This window comes from Malania oleifera, chromosome 5, assembly GCF_029873635.1.
Source record: "Malania oleifera isolate guangnan ecotype guangnan chromosome 5, ASM2987363v1, whole genome shotgun sequence".
Lineage (NCBI taxonomy): Eukaryota > Viridiplantae > Streptophyta > Magnoliopsida > Santalales > Ximeniaceae > Malania > Malania oleifera.
The window spans coordinates 1563126-1579753 of record NC_080421.1 but is presented as its reverse complement, the minus strand read 5'-3'; positions in this window follow the sequence as shown (position 1 = coordinate 1579753).

Sequence of the window (16628 nt, the reverse complement as noted above, 5' to 3'; positions counted from 1 at the left end):
AATTAATTTTTCTAACTTTTTGAGATGCAAAATCACTAATTAAAGTTTTATATTCAAGATTTTTAAGTATTTCTTTTTCTATTGATAACATAGTCAATCCATTTAATCTTTTTTGTGACATAGTTTCATAAGGGGATTGGAGCGGGCTCATTTATATTTTACTTAGAAATAAAAATGAATTTATCAAGAGCTCCCTTTTGAGATGACACTAATTATTTTATTTTTTTTTTCTTCGTTTTTCATATTCGGATTTATATTTTCTCGTTGACATAGTTAAATTTCAAAATTAATACTATAAATTGATAAATTATGTAAACAAAAAAAATAAATTTAATAAATCTATAGAAATAGTAGATTGAAACAATATAACCTGATTATTATTATTATTGCAAATCGATCGACGATCGAGACTTTAGAGATATCGGATTCTTGCCGGATACAACGCTCTAACCTCAAAACTTTCAAAATCTAAGAAAAAATAGAAAAAAAAAAAATTCCGAGTGAAAATAATATACAAAATTGAAATCAAAATTAGAGTTGAAGAAAATTACAGAGAATCGGAGGCCCAAAGATAATGAACACAATAGTTGGAGCAAAAATCATAGAGAGACCAAAAGATGAGAGTGAGAGAGTGTGAGAGATATAAAAAATTTTTTAGAGAGACTAAGAGAGAGAGATGAGAGTAATAGATAATTTGACCTACAATAAAGTTGTTAGTTGGAAAGTATAAGACTTGAAAAAAAAAAAGAATTAAATTGTATTTATTTTATATTTTAAAATATAATTTTATTTATTTGTTAGTTAGGAAGTCAATTATGGGAATAGAGCATAATAAATAATATTAATATTATTTAATTAAAAAAAATTAGGGCCCAAAAAATATATTATTGTATTAAAAAAAAATTGAGGGGCCCCAAAAATTTGGGGGCCCTAGGCGGGTGCCTCAATGGCCTAAAGGTAGAGCCGCCCCTGCTCTCTTAGATTATCCAAATTAAACTAAACAATTAGCAAAGTTACAAAAAGGAAAAAATATTACATATGCCCAGCCAATTTATATACAAGTATTGGCTAACAAGAAAAACTAAAATAAAACAATTTCTATTAAAAAAAAATGATTACGGATATTTTACTAAAACAACCAATGATTATATCACAGGTAGCGGATCTTCATCATCCATGATCTGTTCTTGAATCATTGACTTGCCTTTCTCTGAGCTTAACACCCTAGCATTACTAGCATTTCTAGTATTACCGGCATTAATGATTAATTCATTAAGTTTAACATAATTAATCAATCTGAGCTGATAATTTAATAATTTAAATTTTAAAAAAATTGTATTAATCTAATAGTCATGCCTAAAAAAAATTTACCACTTAACTCGATTTTTTTATATCATTTTGTAACGTTGTCCAATCCAATTAGGGAAATTAAAGAAAATAAGATCTTCTGGAGGATGTGGAATTTCAATTAAACTGCTCACTCTCCTAAACTTAAACTATAGTAATGTGAATAAAAAAATAAAATAAAATAAAAAAATAAATATATATATTTAAAGATTTATAAAAAAATCGAGTTGGGCATGACTATTAGATCAATACAATTTTTTTAAAATTTAAAAATCGATTTTTTATATGTATTTAAAAAAAAATTTAATCTAATATATATAAATATTTTTAATAGTCATGCCGATATACTATAAATATATTTAAAAAATACATGTTATATATAATATTATGTAAACTTTTAATAATTTAAATTTTTTAAAAATTGTATTGATCTAATAGTCATGCCCAACTCGATTTTTAATATGTATTTTAAAAAAAATTTAATCTAATATATATAAAGATTTTTAGTAGTATTAAACTTTAATCTAATAAATATAAAGATTTATAAAAAATTGAGTTGGGCATGACTATTAGATCAATACAATTTTTTTAAAAATTTAAATTATTAAAATTTTACATAATATCATATATAATATGTATTTTTTAAATATATTTACACTATATCGGCTCGGATTGATTAATTATGGTTATTGAATGGATCAAATCAATAAAAGAAAAATAAAAAAATTCAAATCAAAATCGAAATGAAAGAAATGACTAACCAAAATTTTAATTTCATTTGATTTGATTTTCCTGCTTAACTCAATTTTTTTTAATTTTTCTTATTCATCCTTAAATATGGCACCAACCCACTAAAAGAAAAATTAGAATCGTCCCTACAGCAAGCCCAATTAGCAGGAGTTTTTTCCCATTTTATTATTAAAAATAAATAAAATACTAAATAATACTCTGATTGGGAAAAATTTTTTCAAACTAATGCTCACATAATTTCGCAGCTTGATGCTGCGAGATTTAAACTGATGGGCCGCTGGGAAATTGACGCGTGGCACGGAGGGGAGCAAATCTCGCAGCTCCAAGCTGCGAAATTTAAAAGGAGCAGCCAGCGGAAAAGTGACGCGTGGTAGGGACTGGAGCAAATCTCGCAGCTTGGAGCTGCGAGATTTAAAGCCCGATTGCAATTGATTCTACTACAATTTATTCATCTATGTCGACGTCCCAAGACTACCACCATTAAGGCATCTTCACTTCTTTCTCAAATGGGTTCGATGTAGGATTTATACCTCAAAGGATATGTCCCACATGAATGATGTGCATCCCACATATAGGGAATGTATCTCATATGATAAGGATATGAATTAAAGATTGTATGGGTTAACTAAAAGGTTAGTTTATTTAATATGAGAAATTAATGGTGGAATTGAAGAGATTCCTATACATAAATATTATAGATATATATATGTATATAATATATATATATATATACACACACACACACACACATATATAAAATATATATATTAGCTACTTTTATGGGTGTAGCAATAAGGGCATAGGAAGAAATGAATTGTCCTCTCTCTGCTTCTACTTCTCTAATCATCAGGAGATCTCATAGATCTGGTGAAGGAAGGAAAGAGAAAGAGGAGAAGTGAGAAAAACGATTTCTTCGGATTCTCCAGGTGTTCTTCTCAATAAGTTCGGTATGGCCGATTTCGGTATGTAAAGTTTACAGTTTATGATTTATTTATTTTCCGCATAAAGTAATTGATGTGAAGTTCATGATAATTAAAAATCCTTGGTTGCAATATATTTATGAAAATTTTCTTACACGTGGTATTAGAGCAAGGTTTGAAATTATCATGATCTTCCTTTCATGATAAAGATCGTTTCAATTAACCCCTTACAATCTTGTTATGGGTTCATGTGAAAATTTGTATTCATAATATTTACTGGAATCGAACTGAAGAATTCATATGATAAATGATTCCTTTAATGGATTTATGAGATTTTTTGTTGATTTGAAAATTTTCTTTCATGTGGATTGTTGACGGTTTTCCCTTATAAAGTAATATTAAAGTAGGGCTACTAAATGATATGCATGCAAATAATTTTATTAATAATATAATACTCACAAATTATACATACATAAGTAAGATAATTTTACATGAAAGTAAGTCAGTAAAATTCTTATATTGGGAAATTAATTATCTGTTGTGTCACGACTCGCTCATTTTTCACACACACACACACACACACACACACACACACACACACATATATATATATATATATATATATATATATATATATATATTATTATTATCAAACAACATCAAACCAAATCCACACATCACACATACCCGCTCAGCAGGTCACAATCCACCTGGACCCGTGGGTAATAGGGATATAACAGAACATACAGCAGAAGTCTACGTAGCAGAAAATATAAAATCATATACGTCTCATCATAATGTGCATAACACATACCAGAGTTACTACTATCACTATCTCACAGTATATACATCTCAAAAATGGAATTTAGGGACAATTCCCACAAAACCTAACTGTCCCTACTAAAAACTTACCCTTCGCAGAGGGTAGATAAATAATACTACTTCTGTGGTGCTTTTCCCGCTTTCCTATTCGGGGTTCCTGAAAAGTTAATAAAATTTAGGGGTGAGACACCTCTCAGTAAGGGATATAAACTAATACTAGTGTGTGGCAACATGAGTAATTCGCGTTCAACATATATCATATATAACACATTTAGTACTGTTTCATCAAATCTGGGAAAACATATATATATATATCTCAACAAAGCAGAACATACTGCATTCTCATAACATATCTCAACTCATGTCATAATAATAATAACATTAAAATCATCCTGGTGGGTTAGCTAGCTATTGTCATGTATTACCCCCACATGATTGGGTTGTGTGGCTTGAAGACGGGACCTGACAATGGTTGGCCGACCACTGTCAAGTCGATAGTCTAGTCTGTAGGTCCGATGGGTCTACCCAGACTGGTCCGTACACCAAGGGCGATAACAACACACTCCTCAAACATAACCACATCGACCATCCAATCTCACACCACTCCGTACAGCGGCGTTAACACAGATATCATGATCACGAGGACCATGGACATATAGCAACGGTACCGTGCAAGTGCTAGCCTAGACCAAGCCAATCAGGTTCTGATATCATATACATATACTGAAACTGTGATACATAAATATCTCATTTCATTTATTTTCACATCAATCATATCATTTCACATATATACATGTATCATAAAAATCATCGGCCCGTACGCCGGTATTTCTTATTTTAACATAGCACGGCCCGTACGCCAGCTACACATAGCACAACCCATACGCTGGCAAACAGTAATCACATAGCACGGCCCGTATGCCGGCAAATCACATAGTACGGCCCGTACGCCGGTAAACATATCCACACACACACACACACACACACACACACACACACACACACACATATATATATATATATATGTACAAAAACATCTCGGCCCGTACGCCGGTTTTCCCTCATAAAAATCCATATCATCCACATTCCTAGAAAACAACATTACACAATATTTTTACTCATGCCACACAGTAGATTTTCCACATACTCAACATACGATCATTTTCACAGGATTTTTGCAAATATAAAACATACGTATATATAAACATATACATTTTCCATAAATCAAATGATAACTATATATATTTATAAGAATTTTTCAAAACCGTACTAGCTTAATCCCTTACATGATTCCTGGAAAGCTCCTAATAAAATTGCCCCGCACTCGCAGGGTTCTTAACTCAATACCCTAAAAATGAAAAATCCTAGAATTAAAGTTCAGTATTTCTAAGCATACAATATTTTCCTCAACTGTCAAAAACTCAAATATTGGGTAGAAAGTTTTCACCCAAAAGCATTCAAGTTTAACACCTGAGGGGTTTCCTGACCAATACTCCAAAACTGAAAACCCCCAGTATTAAATTTCAGTATTTTCATGCGCACAACATTTCTTCTAACTAGCGCAAAACCAAATATGGCTTAAAAAGCCTTACCTCAACTTTGGGATGATTTCCAACTAGCTTTCTCCCACGATTCGCTCCAACAGATTTGGAGAGAACTCCGCCAGGAGCGTTGTGGTGACTTTGGATCGTCGATCTGACGACTGGTGGGGCCGGAAACATAGAGAGAAGGGAGAGAGAACCATAGAGAGAGAGAGAGAGAGTTGAGAGAGAGCTCGGAGGTAAATGATAAAAAATCCCAGATTTCACCTATTTATAGAACAGGGGATTTCGTCGACGAGACCCTATATTCGTCGACGAGTCTTTCACAAATTTCGTCGAGAGACCCTGTATTCGTCGACGAAATTCAGGTCGCCTCAGAACCCCTCTTGGTATTTTCTCGTCGACGAAGCCCTGTGTTCGTCGACGAATTTTCTTAAGCCTTCGTCGACGAATATAGGGGATTCGTTGACGAAGCCCTGAAACTCCCCCTTTTTGTTTTTCTCTTCCGAAATACAATGTCGTCGACGAAGTCTACGACTTCCTTCTGTTTTCGGTTTCCATTTCCCTTTCCTTATTATTTAAATTTCATTTTTAAATTTGGGTCGTTACATGTTGTGTAACGACCTGCTTAATTAACATGATTTTTTTTTTCATTGTAATAATTAACATACTCTGATACCACATTAATAACCTAAGCAGCAAGAAGCATATCTCATAGACATAACCATATGAAAGTATATACACAATACAAAAACCAATACCAGAGTACTACCATTTTCCCCAAAATATACACATAACACTGTTTTCCCAAAAATACTCTTAGCTAGCTGGGGTAAACAAAAATCTTCTACTGTACTCACTTTACTGTTAGGGCACTACAGACGCCCCTCTACCTGCGAGCCTAATCTGCTCGCCTACCTGAATCACCTGAAAAATGTTAAATCAACTGGGATGAGCCAACGCTCAGTAAGGCGATATATGCTATTACTAGTGTGTGGCAAATGAGTCATCATATCATAAAAATCTGTTTCCATATAATCATGTACATCTGGTTCTATAAGTACAGTATAAATCATGATATTCATTACCAATTTCATGTCATTTAACACATCTGTATTTAAGTTAATATTCGAAATACTTCTAACATACATAAGTAATTTCCTTCTCTCTGTAAATCATAATATACATAATAATAACTGTAAAACTTCCCATGTGGATATCTGTATGTCATGATTTAACCCCTCATGACAGGGTTGTGCGGTCCGTAGGTGGGATCTACATTGGCTAGCCAACTAGGTAAATCACTATACTCCCTTGATCGATCTGCCCACCTCTACCCATATCTGATGGGGAGCCTATCCATGTCAAGGGCACTATACGATCGACCTATAGCCTATTATCTGAATAGGCAGTTGCACTCTGTAAACTGTACGCTGCATGTAGCTACGGTACCATGCTCTGTAAACTGTATGGTCCAACAGGGTCTGATACTATATACATATTTATATATACTCTTTCACTGTTTTCATCATGTTTTCAAAATTACTATAACACTTTTTTTTTATTCTGTACATACTGTAACTGTAGCATCTCGATGCTACCTCTGTATAACTATCTATATATATACTTTGTAAATGCTCTGTCTGTATACTTTGTATGTTATAGTAATAGAAAACATGACATGCTTTAAACTCTGTAAATCATAGTATTGGAATTACATTATCATAATACTATATTCGTAATTCATATAATCATGGTAATAAAATCCGTAAAATTATGGTACTGTAATTCACATAATCATAGCACTGAAATACATAAAATCATGAAACTACGGTTCATAAAACATACTCCCATATTACATACGTATACTCAAGCCACACCATATTGTAATACATAATTTTCTTAAATAAATACACTACATAATATTTAAAAATTTCCTAGCATAGCATATATCCCTTACCTTAACTCTAAAAAGCCCCTACTGTACTATAACCCAATACCCGCAGGGCTTCCTACAAAACACCCTGAAACCAATATTTTCCAGAACTAAACATCAGTATTTTTCCGTCTATAACATTTTCTCTAACTGCCACAAGGTCAAAAGGAGACTAAAAGGCCTCACCTCAAATTTGGGATGATTTCCAACTCTGATTTCCCCCCGATCCGCTGCGGTAGATACGTAGAGAACTCCGCCAGGAGCGTCGTGGTAGCTTCGGATAGTCGATCCGATGACCGGTGGGGCCGAAAATGAAGAGAGAAGGGAGAGGGAGTCGTAGGAGAGAGAGAGAGAGAGAGAGAGAGAGAGAGAGGAGAGAGAGCGGCGAGAGAAATGAAATTATCCCGGTTTTTCCTCCTTATATACTACCGGATTCATCGACGAGTCCTTCACAAAATTCGTCGACGAAATTCAGACCGCCCCAGACGCTCTCTCGGTATTTTCTCGTCGACGAAACTTTATTTTCGTCGACGAAATTCTGAAGACCTTCGTTGACGAAACCCTGTGTTCATCGACGAAGCTTGGCAAATTTATGAAATTTTGATTATTTAATATTTTCTTCAAATTACAAAGTTGTCAACGAACGCGGAGCGTTCGTCGATAAAGTCTACATCCTCCTTCTATTTCTGTATCTATTTTTTCTCTCTCTTATTATTAAAAAGCTATTATTCTTCAGGTCACTACATGTTGTGTATTATGGATTGGTATTTTGAAATGAATGTTGGACTGCAGTTTTTTTTAATATATGGGCTGCAGTTTTTTAATTGGTTTTTAATTGTATAGGCTGCCAGTTTTTTTAATATATGGGCCGCAATTTTTAATTGTATGGGCTGCCAGTTTTTTTTTTATAATTTATGGGCTGCCAGTTTTTTGAATGTATGGGCTGCCAGTTTTTTTTTTTTTTTTTTTAATTTATGGGCGACTAGTTTTTAAATGTACGGGCTGCAGTGTTTTTAATTCATGGGCTGCCAAATTTTACATAAAATAAAATAAAATAAAATATTAATTTAAGTAAAATTGTCATTGTGACAAATTAATTATCACCTTTAAACTTGGATTAATTTTGCCGAGTATGGAGTCAATCAATGTTTATATTATAACTAGCTTGTTATCACCAAAGTGATTTCGTTTAGAAAAATTATAAACATTGTATTGAGATATAATCTTGCAAAATTATTATAGAATGGTTATTTGAATATTATAGCTGACCCAAAGGTGCGCCAACTTTCAAATAATCATTAATTTAATCAGGATAATTAATGAATAATAGTAAGATTGGGATGTCTGCCCAAAGGTGACAAACCAATCAAACATTATAAAGGTTATCAATTATGTCTTGATAAATGAAAATTACCAGTAAGTGTAAGGATTAGTATATTACATAAGTTGATCCAAAGATTGAACGCAATTTACTAATGAAATGTTCTAAACTCAAAGCATTAATGTAGTGAGCATTTTGTGTTATTGCAGTGTCTGTTCCTGTTTCATTGCATTCACTGGCTTCTTCTGTTCCAATCTTTAATGGGACAAATTTCTCTAACTGGAATGAACAGATTCAGTTTCACCTAGGTGTTCTAGATCTGGACTTAGCTATGCGAATGGATAAACCGGCTACTATTACTGAAACCAGCAGTTCGGAACAACAAACTTTGTATAAGTCATGGGAAAGGTCCAACAGATTAAGTATGATGTTTATGCGAATGTGTATAGCAAATAATATTAAATCAACACTCCCTCAACTAGACAACGCAAAGGAATATCTTAAGGCAGTGGAAGAAAGATTTCGTTCAGCTGATAAGTACCTTGCAGGAAGGTTGATGGCTGAACTAACCACAATGAAATTTGATGGCAACAAAGGAATGAATGAACATGTCCTAGAAATGTCTAATCTGGCTGCTAGACTTAATACTTTGGGAATGAATGTTAATGAAAACTTCCTTGTTCAATTTATTTTGAACTCTTTGCCTCCTCAATACGGACCTTTTCAGATGCACTATAACACAATTAAAGAAAAATGGAATGTGAATGAATTGGCAAGCATGTTAGTTCAAGAAGAGGTAAGACTCAAACAACAGGGACAACATTCAGTAAATGTCAAGAGTCACGCAGCTGGAAGTAAAGGAAAGAAAATAAAGAAAGGTTTAAAGAAAGATCCATTGAAGGTGGCGAGTACTTCATATGGTGGTAAGGCTCGTAGGAAGGAACATTATGGTCCCAAGTGTTACTTTTGTCGTGGCTATGGGCATTTAAAGAAAAATTGCCTGAAATGTAAAGCATGATTCGAAAAGAAAGGTAAGTCTTTAGCTTATGTATGTTTTGAATCAAACATGACACAAGTTCCTTCTAACACTTAGTGGATTGACTCTGGTTCTACTGTTCATGTTTCCAATTCGATGCAGGAATACCTTACGATCCAGAGCGTAAAGGAAAATGAACACATGATAGTCTTGGGGAATGGAAGTCATGTGCTAGTTATGGGTGTTGGAACTGTTCGGTTGTATCTTGAATCGGGTCATTGTTTAGACCTGTTTGATACTTTGTATGTTCCAAATATTTCTAGGAACTTAATTTCCATGTCTAGATTAGATAATGACGGTTATGGTTTGTATTTTGAACATAAAGGTTTCCGTATTACGAAAGGTGACTTATGTGTTGGCTCTGGTATTCTGTATGAGGGGTTATATAAATTTAATCTTAATGAAAAGTTTGTTGAAACACTCCTCACTATGCATCATAATATTGGAACTAAGCGTAGTAGAATAAACGAGAATTCCTCTTTCTTGTGGCATAAAAGACTGGGTCATATATCCAGGGAAAGAATGGAGAGATTGGTAAAGGATGGGGTTCTCACGAACCTTGATTTTACTAATTTCGATGTATGTATTAATTGCATTAAAGGAAAGCAAACTAAACATACAAAGAAAGGAGCCACAAGAAGTAAGAATCTACTAGAAATTGTTCATACTGATGTATGTGGGCCTTTTGACTCACCATCTTTAGGTGGAGAAAAATATTTTATCATCTTTATTGATGATTTTTCACGATATGGCTATATCTATTTGTTGCATGAAAAGTCTCAAGCAATAGATGCTTTAAAGGCATATGTTGCTGAAATGGAGCGACAATTAGATAGGAAAGTAAAATCATTAGATCTGACAGAGGTGGAGAGTATTATGGTAGGTATGATGGCATAAAACAGTGTCCAAGACCATTTGCTAAATTCCTAGAACAACATGGTATTTGTGCTCAATACACAATGCCTAGTACGCCTCAGCAGAATGGTGTAGCTGAAAGGCGGAATCGTACTCTTATAGAAATGGTTAGGAGGATATTGAGTAATTCCTGAGTACCCATTTCATTATGGATGGAAGCTCTTAAAACAGAAGTGTATGTGCTAAATCGGGTTCCTAGTAAGGCAGTTCAGAAAACTCCTTTTGAACTGTGGACGAAAAGGAAACCGAGTTTAAGGCACTTTCATGTTTGGGGTTGTTCAGCAGAGATTAGAGTTTATAATCAAAATGAAAGGAAATTGGATTCAAGGACTGTGAGTGGGTATTTTATTGGATACCTAGAAAAGTCTAAAGGGTATAGATTTTACTGTCCTAATCATAGCATGAGAATGGTTGAATCTGGTAATGCAAAGTTCCTTGAAAATGGTGAAATCAGTGGGAGTGATATATCGCGAAATGTGGTCATTAAAGAAATTCAGGTTCCTATACCGATATCTAGACCTTTAACAGACATTGTTGTTCCTTTAGTTGTTGAAAGACATGATAACACTGAACAATAGTCTAATGATGTATCACTTGGTAATGAAAATGTCACCATCGAGCCAATTGCAGAACAATCACAAGAAATAGCATTAAGGAGATCTCAAAGAGTAAGGAAACCAGCTATTTCTGATGATTATTCAGTATATCTGCAAGAGGCTGATTATGATTTAGGAACTAGTAAGGATCCGATTACGTTTTCACAAGCCATTGAAAGTGATGATTCTGAAAAGTGGATCAATGTCATAAATGATGAGTTGAAATCTATGGAACAGAATAAAGTCTGGGACATTGTTGATTTGCCTAAAGTGTAGTGACCCGAAGAATAATAGCATTTTTAAATATTAAAGAGGGAGAGAAAATAGAAACAGAATCAAAAGGAGGCCGTATACTTCGTCGACGACATTGCATTTTGGAGATAATATTAAATAATCATAAATTCAGGAAATTGCTCAGCTTCATCGACGAACACAGGGTCTCGTCGACGAAGGTCTTCAGAATTTCGTCGACGAACACAGGGCTTCGTTGACTAGAAAATACCGAGAGACGGTTCGGGCTGCTCTGAATTCCGTCGACCAACGTAGGGCCTCGTCAACGAATTTTGTGAAGGGCTCATCGACGAGGTGACGTGTCTCGTCTACGAACCTGACCCTATAAATAGTGGAACCCGAGATTTTATCACATTTCTCTCGCCGCTCTCTCTCTCCTCTCTCTCTCTCTCTCTCTCTCTCTCTCTCTCTCTCTCTCTCTCTCTCCTACTACTCCCTCTCCCTTCTCTCTTCGATTTCGGCCCCACCAGTCATCGGATCGACAATCTGAAGCTACCACAATGCTCTTGGCGGAGTTCTCTACGAATCTATCGGAGTGGATTGTCAGGAAAATAGAGTTGGAATTCATCCCAAATTCAGGGTAAGGTTTTTTATCTAGTTTTTGACTTCTTGGCAGTTATAGAAAATGATATAGATGGAAAAATACTGATGTTTAGTTCTAGCATATGTTGGTTTCAGGGTATTTTGTAGGACGCCCTGCGGGTGTTGGGCTTGTTTTTCCTAGGGGCTTTCCAGTAGTCAGGTAAGGGAAATATACTATGCTAGGAAATTTCTAAATATTATACAGTTTATTTATTTACAAAAATTACCTATTTTAGTATGGTGTGGCTTGTGATTATGTATATGGTACAGGGATATGTTTTACGAATTTAGTTTCCTGACTTTATGAATTTCAGTATTATGGTTAAACAAACTTCAGTATCATGATTTTATGAATTTCAGTACCATGATTTTACGGATATTAGTACCATGATTATACGAATCTCAGTACCATGTTCACACAAATTCCAGTATTATGAATATGTAGTTCCATGTTATGATTATTCAGATTTCAGTACGTTATGCAGCATCATGGTTAATATGATTACTTCAGAATCATGGTAAATCAGATAGATATGTATAGAAAAGTATTATATGATATCAGACCCTATTGGACTTGCAGCTACAGAGCATGGTACCATTGCTACAGATACTATGTTACTCTATGAGTGCAACCACCTATTCAGACAATACGTGGTACGGTCGACCACCTAGGCCCTTGAAGAGGTTAGGCTTCCCATCCAGATATGGGTTGAGGTGGGCAGGTCGACTGACGGAGTTCAGTGATTTATTCCTGGTTGGCCAGCCAGGGTAAATCCAGCCTACGGGCTGCACAACCTTGTCATGAGGGGCATGTCATGACACAGATAGCCACAGGAAACAGTTTCAGTTACTATTACTTACGTATTAATTTACAGAAACGAGGATCCTACTATATACACTAGAAGTATTTTGAATTATAACCATATTACTGACATGTCAAGCAGTAGGGAAAAAGGGGTGGTGTACTTTATCATTTGTGTTGTACTTTTGTACTCAGTTATTCATGTTTATATGAAACCGATTTCATGATATATAGTAGCTCATTTGCCACACACTAGTAATAGCATATTTCTTCTTACTGAGCATTGGCTCATCCCAGTGTTGAAACATTTTTCGGGTGATCCAGGTAGGCGAGCAGATCACACTTGCAAATAGAGGGGCGTCTGTAGTGCCCTTTCAGCAAAGTGAGTATGTTTTGGGGGAGGATTTTTGTATTACCCTAGCTAGTTGAGGGTATTTTGGGAAATTCAGATATATGTGTATATAGGGAAAACATGTAGTACTCTGGTATTGAGTGATATTGGTTCTATATTGTATATAATAGTTATGGTTATGTTTATATGATTCTGCTTCTCGCTGCTTAGGTTAATATTGTGGTATCAGAGTATATTAATTGCTACAGTGTTTAAAAAAAAAAAAAAAAAAACCCATTTAATTAAGCAGGTCATTACATGAAGGGTTTAAAACAGTTGGGTGTAAATGGGTCTTTAAGACCAAACACGACTGTAATGGCAACATTGAACGATATAAAGTTAGACTTGTTACTAGAGTTTCACTCAGAGGGAAGGTGTTGATTATAAAGAGACGTTTTCTCCTGTGTCTAAAAAGGACTCTCTTAGAATCATTATGGCTTTGGTGGCTCATTTTGATTTAGAGTTATACCAAATGTATGTGAAAACTGCTTTTTTAAATGGGAATTTAGATAAAGAGGTATATATGGATCTTCCTGAAGGTTTAATAATTAAAGGAAAAGAGCACATGGTTTACAAATTAAAGAAATCAATATATGGACTTAAACAAGCTTCCAGGCAATGGTATTTTAAATTTCATGATACCATCACGATCCTTGGTTTAAAAGAAAACACTGTTGATCGGTGTATATATCTAAAGGTCAGTGGGAGCAAGTTTATCTTTTTGATTCTATATGTTGATGATATTTTACTTTCCAGTAATGATCTTGGCTTATTGAATGATACCAAGAGATTTCTTTCTATGAACTTTGAAATGAAAGATATGGGTGAGGCAACTTATGTGATTAGAATTGAAATATTCCGGGACAGAGCACTTGGATTGTTAGGGTTGTCTCAGAAAGGATATATTAATAAAGTTCTAGAAAGATTTCATATGGCTGATTATAAACCAACTCCTGCTCCTATTTGTAAAGGGGACAAGTTTAGTCTAAAAGATTGTCCACATAATGAATTCGAAAATAAAAGTATGGAAAATATTCCTTTTGCATCTGTTGTTGGGAGTTTGATGTATGTGCAGACTTGTACGAGACCAGATATTAGTTTTGCAGCTGGGATGCTCGGGAGGTACCAAAGTAATCCCGAAATGGAGCATTGGAAAGCTGCAAAGAAAGTCTTGAGGTAATTAAAAGGAACCAGACACCGTATGCTCACATATAGGAGAATAGATCAGTTGGAGGGGGTTGGCTACTCTGACTCAGATTTTGATGGATGCATTGATAGTCGTAAGTCAACGTATGACTATTTGTTCCTGTTAGCTGGAGAAGCAATATCATGGAAAAGCGCCAAATAGACTATCATAGCAGCATCTACTATGGAAGCTGAATTTGTGGCGTGCTTTGAGGCCACGATTCAGGCTTTGTGGTTGCGGAACTTTATCTCAGGACTTGGGATTGTTGACAGTATAGCCAGGCTGTTGAGAATTTATTGTGATAATTCCGCAGCAGTCTTTTTCTCCAAAAATGACAAATACTCTAATAGCGCTAAACATATGGAGCTCAAGTATTTGGCCGTTAAGGAGGAAGTTCGGAAACAGATAGTACTTATAGAACATATAAGGACCGAGCTCATGATAGCAGATCCTTTAACGAAAGGATTGACACCAAAGGTATTTAAAGAACATGCTGATCACATGGGTCTTTGTTGTAATCCTTGATGTATAATAGTGGATCTTTATGTTTTGTTCTATAATATGTATAATGATATCAATAAAAGTATTTCTGAACATTATTTCTGTTTACCATAAATCACGTGATTATAGAGATGGTTCACTGTTAAACAGAAATGGTCTTTGACAAAAACATTAAAGGGACAGTATGGTAACTTCCTATTATAGATCATAGTTAAGTAGTTTATTAGTTTTATGGTACATGGAAGGGAAGATGTCGCTCTAATGATATTTACCGCCATGACTCATACTAATGGGTTGCTTGATTATGATATTATGTTAATCTCATTGAAAAGTATAAATAAGCTAATGTTTTGTGCATATTATGAATATTTGTTAATCCATATTAATATCATTCATATGGGCCAAGTGGGAGAATGTAGGATTTATATCCCAAAGGATATGTACCACATGAATGATGTGTGTCCCACATATAGGGAATGTATCTCATATGATAAGGATATGAATTAAAGATTGTATGGGTTAACTAAAAGGTTAGCTTATTTAATATGAGAAATTAATGGTGGAAGTTTGAAAAGATTCCTATACATAAATATTATAGATACATATGTATATAATATATATATATATATATATATATATACATATATACATATATAAAATATATATTAGCTACTTTTATGGGTGTAGCAATAAGGGCATAGGAAGAAAGGAATTGTCCTCTCTCTGCCTCTACTTCTCTAAACATCAGGAGATCCCATAGATCTGGTGAAGGAAGGAAAGAGAAAGAGGAGAAGTGGGAGAAACGATTTCTTTGGATTCTCCGGGTGTTCTTCTCAATAAGTTTGGTATGGCCGATTCCGCTATGTAAAGTTTATAGTTTATGATTTATTTATTTTCCACATAAAGTAATTGATGTAAAGTTCGTGATAATTGAAAATCCTTGGTTGCAATATATTTATGAAAATTTTCTTACATTCGATAGATCTGCCATGGCTGCACATCAAGAACAGCAGCAGCAGCAACAACACCACGTTGCCCAGTAGATCCGGTGGGATAAACTAAGAGTGCAAGCAAGTGGGTTCGAACCGCCGCTGCCGCTTGTGGCTTTGGTAAGAAGAGGAGACTGGGGGGCTTCCCGCTATGTACGAGACCGGCGGAATGCTGTTCGAGATGTTCAATTTCCCTCTTGGTGCATCCCCCATACTGCCACCGACGACCGACTACTGGTACGGAAAACGGCAAGGGATGGTGGGTGGGTTCGGAGAGCCAAAGACCTAGAACGACATCGTCAGTAGCCGTGACAACAGTAATATTGCCGCCGCCACCGCCCATCATCATCATCATCACAGCTAGATTTCAAGCATTAATGTTGCGGACTCGGCTGCTGCCATGCAGCTTTTTCTCATGAACCCGCAACCGAGATCACCCTCTCCTCCTCCACCGCAACCTCCTCCGCCGGCGGCCACTTCATCGACGCTTCACATGCTGCTTCGGACGCAATCACTTGTGCCTTCGAGCTGCCGCTCCCTTTAAATCTCGCAGCTCCAAGTTGCAAGATTTGCTCCAGCCCCTACCACACGTCACTTTCCTGCTGGCTACGAGATTTGCTCCCTTCCGTGCCACGCGTCAATTTCCCAGCAGCACATCAGTTTAAATCTCGTAGCATCAAACTGCGAGATTACGTGAGTATT